Source organism: Bos mutus, chromosome 20 (assembly GCF_027580195.1).
Source record: "Bos mutus isolate GX-2022 chromosome 20, NWIPB_WYAK_1.1, whole genome shotgun sequence".
NCBI lineage: Eukaryota > Metazoa > Chordata > Mammalia > Artiodactyla > Bovidae > Bos > Bos mutus.
The window spans coordinates 17,357,469-17,366,776 of record NC_091636.1 but is presented as its reverse complement, the minus strand read 5'-3'; the positions used below and the strand labels follow the sequence as shown (position 1 = coordinate 17,366,776).

At 38.8% G+C, this 9,308-nt stretch overlaps 1 non-coding gene across 1 annotated transcript; it reads left to right on the top strand.

Annotated features, from left to right (window-relative positions):
- The first annotated feature begins 8,851 nt into the window (after positions 1-8,851).
- On the top strand, positions 8,852-8,957 carry LOC138984268 (U6 spliceosomal RNA). The gene has a single exon (XR_011461529.1). It is a non-coding gene; the product is annotated as a U6 spliceosomal RNA (small nuclear RNA).
- Positions 8,958-9,308: the final 351 nt, after the last annotated feature.

Here is a 9,308-nt window from a genome sequence, read left to right as displayed (position 1 = left end):
TAATTTTTAACTTATTTCAATGTATGATTTAGCACTCTCTTCTTCAAAATTAGTGGACATTTTTACAACTTTGTCCCTTTCCATGATTGGCAACTAAAGAAGAGAAGTCTTTATCAACTTTAAAAGGTACTATAGCTGTGAGAGTGAATCCCACAAGTTATCATTATAATAAAAATTTATTTCAATCATAATTCTTATAAATCAAAATGTTTAACTTTTATAAATTAAGAATATCAAATAAATCATAAATTTATTTTCATGTACTAATACACATTGAAAGGTTGTGCTTGAAATAAATGAAAATACACTGTTGCAAAACATGCTATATTGAAAGTCATTACAAGGCTCATTAGAAAGCAAGATAGGCAGGTAAAGCAATTTAACTTCAATTTTCGAAAATACAGCTATTGAACTGAGTACTAGCTTGTTGATTGACCAAAATAATGCAAAAATCTTCCTTTCTTAGGTCTTTTAGATCAGAATTGATAATCTGGAGTTAGAACTATGATCTAATTGTGAGATGGAGACAAAAATATATGAAAAAAATTTTTTTCATATCTCTTGTTAATTTAATATGCTAAAATACATTTCACCTGCAAAGTGAAACTTGAATTAATAAGGCATGTATTAATATAGAGATAATATATAAACCTCTATTCAGCTGCTGGAGTTTTACACACATTCTAAATTTTCTTTGCCAGCCTTCAATGCTGCTACCCTCAGAACAAGCTTAACAAATTATCATGAGAATTTGTACAAAGTGAGTGAATGAACATCATCTTCATTATCATCATGGAAGAAAGGATCCTGATAAAGATATTACATTCTTCATTAATATATTGACAGCATGGCCAAATATTGAAATGCTTCAAAACAACAACTTCTTTGTTATGCTTTGAATTTTACCAAGTCTATTTTTTTTTTTTTTGGATTTGAGTTATATGTATTTATATGAATATTAATTCATTTAGTACAGATAAGCTTTAAGGTCCACAGGCATCAGGGCAGAAACTGAGCTTTAGTTTGTTTGTAGAAACTGACCAAGATCACATTCTGATATGGGGGGACTATTTCTTGATAGTTAGGAGCTAAGCTCCATTATCACAAAAGAAAAGCAAAAGCCTCAAAGAGGAGATAGTCAAGTTCAAACAGAAAGATAAAAATATATTTATGATTAGAACATATTAAATATTTAAAAAACCCAATGGGGGAATGGGGCTTTTATAATATTTAGCAGTATGGTCTTAAGACTCTAATTATTTCATTAATGAAACAGATTCGTGTGATAACTAAGGATCTTTGAAAACTTTGACCTTTGATAAATATCCAAATGAGCATATTTATCAAGTACCCTATAGATGCACTAAATATTTTGCTTGCATTATGGCATGAAACACTTATAAAGCACATACAACTGTTATATTTAATTTTGAACAGATAAGAATCTCAAAAAAGCAAAATTAACTTTATTTTTAGTCATACAGCCAAAAAAAAAAAAAAAATGAGAGAGAGAGACTCAAACCCTCATCTATATGAATCTAAAATAAAAACTTTCAACCACTACTGTACATCGCCTCTGGTGACGTAGTCTCTCAAAAGTGGTCATCTCAAAGAATAATACATGAAAATTGTGGTTATATCTTCATTTAGTATTAATATGATGTCTGAATCTACCAGGTAGGCTGACGGATCAGATGGTGTATGTTTAGACCAAATCCAAAAACAATTTTGGTTTCCCACTTCCCCCTTAAGTGATTTTACTTATTCTTTTAAGACCATTTTAATCCTTACCTGCTCTTCATAGCTCTTCCTGACCCATCCCACTGGGCTCATGTCCCACTTCTCTGCCTTTTTAACTGGTAGTGTACATGCCAGGACAGAACTGATTATATTTTACAGCAACAGTCTGTTCCCACTCTCTTATTTCCTCCATATTGTCAGCAAAGCCACTGAGAGCAAGTTAGGGTCCTAGTGAAAAAGAAATTTAAAGCCTAAGAAGAAGCAGATATGCACTGGCATGTTAACAGTTGACTGTTGTATAGCATTATTCCCTCACCCCAAAATTCCCCACCTCCCTGTACATTTTTAAGGTAATGACTGTCTTTTCTCTGTGTTTCCATTATCCAGTATGCTATACTTAGTCACTCAGTGATGTCCACTTCTTGTGACCCCATGGACTGTAGCCCACCAAGCTCCTCTGTCCATGGGGATTCTCCAGGCAAGAATACTGGAGTGGGTTGCCATGCCCTCCTCAGTGGATCTTCCCAACCCAGGGACTGAACCCAAGTCTCCCACATTGCAGGCAGATTTTTTTTTTTTACCATCTGAGCCACCAGGGAAGCCTACCATTCAGTACAGTGTTCAGTATATACCAGACAATCAGAAAATGTTGCTTCAACAGATGGCTCAAAAAGAGCTCAGAGAGGACATATGATGATGATATAGTTTTAATTAGGTCTTGAATCTTGAAAAAGAATGAATTTATTCTATACTTTTGACTTAGGCTTGTAATGAACACCAAAATACATTTTTTTTCTTTGTAAATGATCATTTCCTGCATAGATGGTAAACAGAGCAAGGTATTTACAAGCACAAATTCTTTGACCAGACTGCCTGGCTTTAAATCCTGGTTCTGCTACTTCCTTCCTGTGTGACTCACAGAAACCTTTCTTAACTCCTATACCTCAGTTGTATAATATAAGAAAATATAGGAGTTATAGTAAATTTTTTGTATGGATTTGTTAAGAGGATTAAATAAAATAAACTTGGTAAATTTCTTAGAGGAGTGCTTGGCAAATAGTAAATAACAGACATACAAATATCAAGTAACATTTGGTTGAAGTCTTTTTTTTTTTAACTAGGCTCTAAGCTCCAACTACCATCTAGAATATACACATAGGAAATAATAGTTGAGTAAACAGGGTTTTCCTTTTAAAATGTGATCTTTAAATTCAAACTTTTGTTTTTTTCAACTAAATTCTATGGCATATTTTCAATAATGCCAATACCTACCCGATGCATCTTGAATTCCATTTTGATATGGCAATAATAAAAGCTGGCCACCAAAAAGCAGTTAAATGCAGACACCCTGATTTTTATTTGGAACATGTCCTATTTATTTTTTCAAATTAAATAAACAGTCCTTTATTTCCTCCTGAATTTTTTTTTAAACTCTAGCATTATTTCACTTTTAGAATATTTCATTTTAAAATTTCATGATAAGAAAAGAATATTTGCATTCATCCTTTAGTACTATCAAAATCTTTGCACAGATCTAGTGGTCATCCCCAAACTCAGAGGTAAGAAATGCAACTCACTCTGCCTTCATGCAACACATGAAAACCTTATATGATACTTTGCAACCTGAACAGGACAATTCCTTTCCATAGTCTGCCTTTCTTCCTCCTCCTCTTATTTTTCTTCTTTTCTTTCAATGTACTAAATGCCTCCATTTTGCCTTCATTGGCTGAATTTTGGGATCTGACTTTTCAAGGGGCTAAAAGGAGAAAAAATGACAAGTGAACAAATAAATATATTAAAATCTTATAGGTGTTTGGATAGAATTATCACAGTCTCTCAAGATATGGGCAGTAAGGTGGGATGGGCAAGAAAGTAAGAAAAAGGGAGAAGCTGAGAATTCAACAAAGCTATGGAAAAAATAATACTTGATTTTGTTACCAAATATTTAGTAGGCATTCAGTAGGGAGCGTGACTAAGATAAAGAGGTTTGAGGTAGAAGGAGCAGCTGAAGTGCAGAAGCGGAGGTGAGGGGAGCAGTGAGTGTTGGTTCTATAAGCTGTTGGGTGTGGCTGCTGCTCAGAGATAAGGGTTGGGAGGGAGGTAGAGGTGCAGTGTAGTGGTTTGTATGCAGGGCGGGGTTCTGTCTGGTTTGAGAAGAGTGACTTGATCAGATCTCTCTGCTGGCAATATGAAGAGGGTCAAAGAGGGAGACCAGGACAGGGACATTTAGAAGAGAAAGAAGGATGAGCAGCAGCAGTGAAGAAAAGAGTGAGGCTAATGTGACAGTTCCTGGTGACAGAAGTGGCAGAGAGCATGCCCTCTACAGGGCCAACTGCAGAGATTGTTGTGAGTGGACTCTAACCTTTGCAGGGTGTGGGCTACTTTAGGGGAAAAAGCAACAGATGGCAAAGCTCTCAGAACTGGCAGCAGTGGAACACCATGAGGGAGCAGGGTTTGTGGAACCCAAGAGCTGGAGGTGTGGCTGGAGGTGGGGCGGCCTCAGAGTTCAAACTGTGAGATCCTAAGGCAGTGCCAGAAGCCTACCAAGCATGGGAAGTGGAGTGGGGGTGGGGCTTGAACTTGAGAATCAATAGCTTTATCTCTCTTTTGCCTGCAGCCTTCTCATCAACAGGGAGGCTTGGCGTGCTGTAGTCAATGTGGTCGCAAAGAGTCAGACATGATTGAGCAACTGAACTGAACTGAACTGAACTGAACTTCTCATCAACACTGGTCAAACCCAACCAGAGGACAAAGGGATCTGAGTGTCACAATCAGTGAATGTCAGACCTTAGGAGCCCAGGACAGGCCAGAGAAGGGTGGAGGGTGGATCTTGAGGTGCAAAAAAGCTGACGAGCATCAGTTCAGTCAGTTCAGTCGCTCAGTCATGTCTGACTCTTTGAGACCTCATGAATCGCAGCACGCCAGGGCTCACTGTCCATCACCAACTCCCGGAGTTCACCCAGACTCACGTCCATAGAGTCAGTGATGCCATCCAGCCATCTCATCCTCTGTCGTCCCCTTCTCCTCCTGCCCCCAATCCCTCCCAGCATCAGAGTCTTTTCCAATGAGTCAACTCTTCACATGAGGTGGCCAAAGTACTGGAGTTTCAGCTTTAGCATCATTCCTTCCAAAGAACACCCAGGACTGACCTACTTTAGAATGGACTGGTTGGATCTCCTTGCAGTCCAAGGGACTCTAAAGAGTCTTCTCCAACACCACAGTTCAAAAGCATCAATTCTTCGGCACTCAGCCTTCTTCACAGTCCAACTCTCACATCCATACATGACCACTGGAAAAACCATAGCCTTGACGAGAGGGACCTTTGTTGGCAAAGTAACATCTCTGCTTTTGAATATGCTATCTAGGTTGGTTATAACTTTCCTTTCAAGGAGTAAGCATCTTTTAATTTCATGGCTGCAGTCACCATCTGCAGTGATTTTGGAGCCCCCAAAAATAAAGTCTGACACTGTTTCCACTGTTTCCCCATCTATTTCCCATAAAGTGATGGGACCGGATGCCATGATCTTCGTTTTCTGAATGTTGAGCTTTAAGCCAACTTTTTCACTCTCCACTTTCACTTTCATCAAGAGGCTTTTGAGTTGCTCTTCACTTTCTGCCATAAGGGTGGTGTCATCTGCATATCTGAGGTTATTGATATTTCTCCCGGCAATCTTGATTCCAGCTTGTGCTTCATCCAGCCCAGCATTTCTCATGATGTACTCTGCATATAAGTTAAATAAACAGGGTGACAATATACAGCCTTGACGTACTCCTTTTCCTATTTGGAACCAGTCTGTTGTTCCATGTCCATTTCTAACTGTTGCTTCCTGACCTGCATACAGATTTCTCAAGAGGCAGATCAGGTGGTCTGGTATTCCCATCTCTTGCAGAATTTTCCACAGTTTATTGTGATTCACACAGTCAAAGGCTTTGGCATAGTCAATAAAGCAAAAATAGATGTTTTTCTGGAACTCTCTTGCTTTTTCCATGATCCTGCGGATGTTGGCAATTTGATCTCTGGTTCCTCTGCCTTTTCTAAAACCAGCTTGAACATCAGGAAGTTCACGGTTCACATATTGCTGAAGCCTGGCTTGGAGAATTTTGAGCATTACTTTACTAGTGTGTAAGATGAGTGCAATTGTGCGATAATTTGAGCATTCTTTGGCATTGCCTTTCTTTGGGATTGGAATGAAAACTGACCTTTTCCAGTCCTGTGGCCACTGCTGAGTTTTCCAAATTTGCTGGCATGTTGAGTGAAGCACTTTCACAGCATCATCTTTCAGGATTTAAAAGAGCTCAACTGGAATTCCATCACCTCCACTAGCTTTGTTCATAGTGATGCTTTCTAAGGCCCACTTGACTTCACGTTCCAGGATGTCTGGCTCCAGGTCAGTGATCACACCATTGTGATTATCTGGGTCGTGAAGATCTTTTTTGTACAATTCTTCTGTGTATTCTTGCCATCTCTTCTTAGTATCTTCTGCTTCTGTTAGGTCCATACCATTTCTGTCCTTTATCGAGCCCATCTTTGCATGAAATGTTCCCTTGGTATCTCTAATTTTCTTGAAGAGATCTCTAGTCTTTCCCATTCTGTTGTTTTCCTCTATTTCTTTGCATTGATCTCTGAAGAAGGCTTTCTTATCTCTTCTTGCTATTCTTTGGAACTCTGCATTCAGATGTTTATATCTTTCCTTTTCTCCTTTGCTTTTCACTTCTTTTCTTTTCACAGCTATTTGTAAGGCCTCCCCAGACAGCCATTTTGCTTTTTTGCATTTCTTTTCCCTGGAGATGGTCTTGATCCCTGTCTCCTGTACAATGTCACGAACCTCATTCCATAGCTCATCAGGCACTCAATCTATCAGATCTAGGCCATTAAATCTATTTCTCACTTCCAGTGTATAATCATAAGGGATTTGATTTAGGTCATACCTGAATGGTCTAGTGGTTTTCCCTACTTTCTTCAATTGAAGTCTGAATTTGGCAATAAGGAGTTGACGATCTGAGCCACAGTCAGCTCCTGGTCTTGTTTTTGCTGACTGTATAGAGCTTCTCCATCTTTGGCTGCAAAGAATAGAATCAATCTGATTTCGGTGTTGACCATCTGTTGATGTCCATGTGTAGAGTCTTCTCTTGTGTTGTTGGAAGAGGGTGTTTGTTATGACCAGTGCATTTTCTTGGCAAAACTCTATTAGTCTTTGCCCTGCTTCATTCCGTATCCCAAGGCCAAATTTGCCTGTTACTTCAGGTGTTTCTTGACTTCCTACTTTTGCATTCCAGTCCCCTATAGTGAAAAGGACATCTTTTTTTGGGTCTTAGTTCTAAAAGGTCTTGCAGGTCTTCATAGAACTGTTCAACTTCAGCTTCTTCAGAGTTACTGGTTGGGGCATAGACTTGGATTACTGTGATATTGAATGGTTTGCCTTGGAAATGAACAGAGATCATTCTGTCGTTTTTGAGATTGCATCCAAGTACTGCATTTCGGACTCTTTTGTTGACCATGATGGCTACTCCATTTCTTCTGAGGGATTCCTACCCACAGTAGTAGATATAATGGTCATCTGAGTTAAATTTACCCATTCCAGTCCATTTTAGTTCGCTGATTCCTAGAATGTCGACATTACTCTTGCCATCTCTTGTTTGACCACTTCCAATTAGGAGGGCCAAATCAGTGATGACAGTAGGAGGAAGCAGAGTGGGGAGTCTGGAGTGATTCTAGGACTAGTAACTTAAGCAGGAGAACAAATGCTTTGCTTCAGTGCCCTAAAACTCAGAAAACACAAAAATTGTGATGAATGATTTTAAAAGCTTGATCCAATGATGAAGGTTCAGCCTCAGCAAATTTTCTGTTTCTCTAACAAAAGCCACACTGGCTCCACATAACACACTGTGTTTGCACACTGCTTACAGAGCCATTGGCAACAGTGATGGCTGATATGACACCCTCAGCTCTGCTCTCATTTGTCCTCCCAGAGTTAGCAGCCTTTTGTAATTTGCACAAAGATGCCACAAAAATAAGCTGTATCTTTGAGTTGTCACCATTAGAATGAGAATTTGCCCTTGCCCCCAAAGGAAGTGAATTAAGATTCAAGGTCAAGAGTCAAGGCAATGAATAGAGACATTGGTATACACTTACCACCTGGGAAAATATTTGTGCAAAATAGGTTACTAGTAGTGGGTTCTAAATTACATGATAGACTTTTTAATAAATTTTGTAGATTAGGGCTACTATGCGAGCCTGAAAATTTTCCAAAATGTCTGTTATTTTGGCTTTGACTCTAGCCTGGAGGAATTCATTATTAAACTTGTTTACCTTGCAAGCTGTAATAATTGATATTAACAATAACATTCTGCTCATAGCTCTATGCTGTTGAGCTTAAGAGTTCTTCAAAGCTCTTCTGCTTAGTCCATGTCTTCCAAAGATAGATTCGTTTCCAAGTTTAAAGCTAAATTGAAAATCAAACTAGGTGAGGGGGGAGAAATGTTTGAAACTGGTTCTTTTCAGGTTCTCTGGGCATTGGACATGCATCTCACATTTCCAAAGAGAAAAGGTGAAAGTGATGAAGGGACAGGACCTCCTGTTCTGGCTCACACAGGCCACAATTTTCAAAATCAAAAATAAGAAAGAAAAAATATTTCTTTGACTTCTTCCAACATATAGGACTATCATCTTTGTCATGTTCATTTATACACTCTCCTCCTAGAAGAGCACAAGATTTCCTTCTAAACTGTGGGAGTTGGGACTATCCAAAGCCGCAATTTAGGGTCAGGGAGCAGGATACTGAAGAGCTTTTTGAGGATCTTTCTATCTGAGATTCTTCAATGTAGTTTACAAAAAGGAGTCTGAGAACGTGTTTGTCCTGGGCCTGTGTGTGTGTGCTCAGTCACTAAGTCGTGTCCAACTCTCTGTGATCCCTTGAACTGTAGTCTTCCAGGCTCCTCAGTCCATGAGATTTTCAAGGCAAGAATACTGGAGTGGGTTGTCATATCCTCTTCCAGAGGATCTTCCCAACCCAAGGACTGAACCTGTGTCTCCCATGACTTCAGCATTGGTAGGTGGATTCTTTACCACTGAGCCACTGGCTTAGTTCATATAATCAAAACCTTATTGCATGCTCACTTCAGCAGGGCATATACTAAAGTTGGAATCATACAAAGAAGATTAGCATGGCCCCTGTGAAGGATGACATGCAGATTCATGAAAAGCATTCCATACTTTTTGAAGCTCCAGACATTATAAAACTCTTAGAGGAAAACATAGGCAGAACACTCTTTGACATAAATCACAGCAAGACTTTTTTGACCCACCTCCTAGAGAAATGAAAATAAAAGCAAAAAATAAACAAATGAGGCCTAATGAAACTTAAAAGCTTTTGTATAGCAAAGGAAACCATCAACAAGATGAAAAGACAACCCTCAAAAGAATGGGAGAAAATATTTGCTAATAGAGCAACTGACAAAGGATTAATCTTCAAAATATACCAGCAGCTCATGTAGGTCAATACCAATAAGACAAACAACTCAATAAAAAAATGAGTGGAAGACCTAAATAGACATTTCTCCAAAGAAGA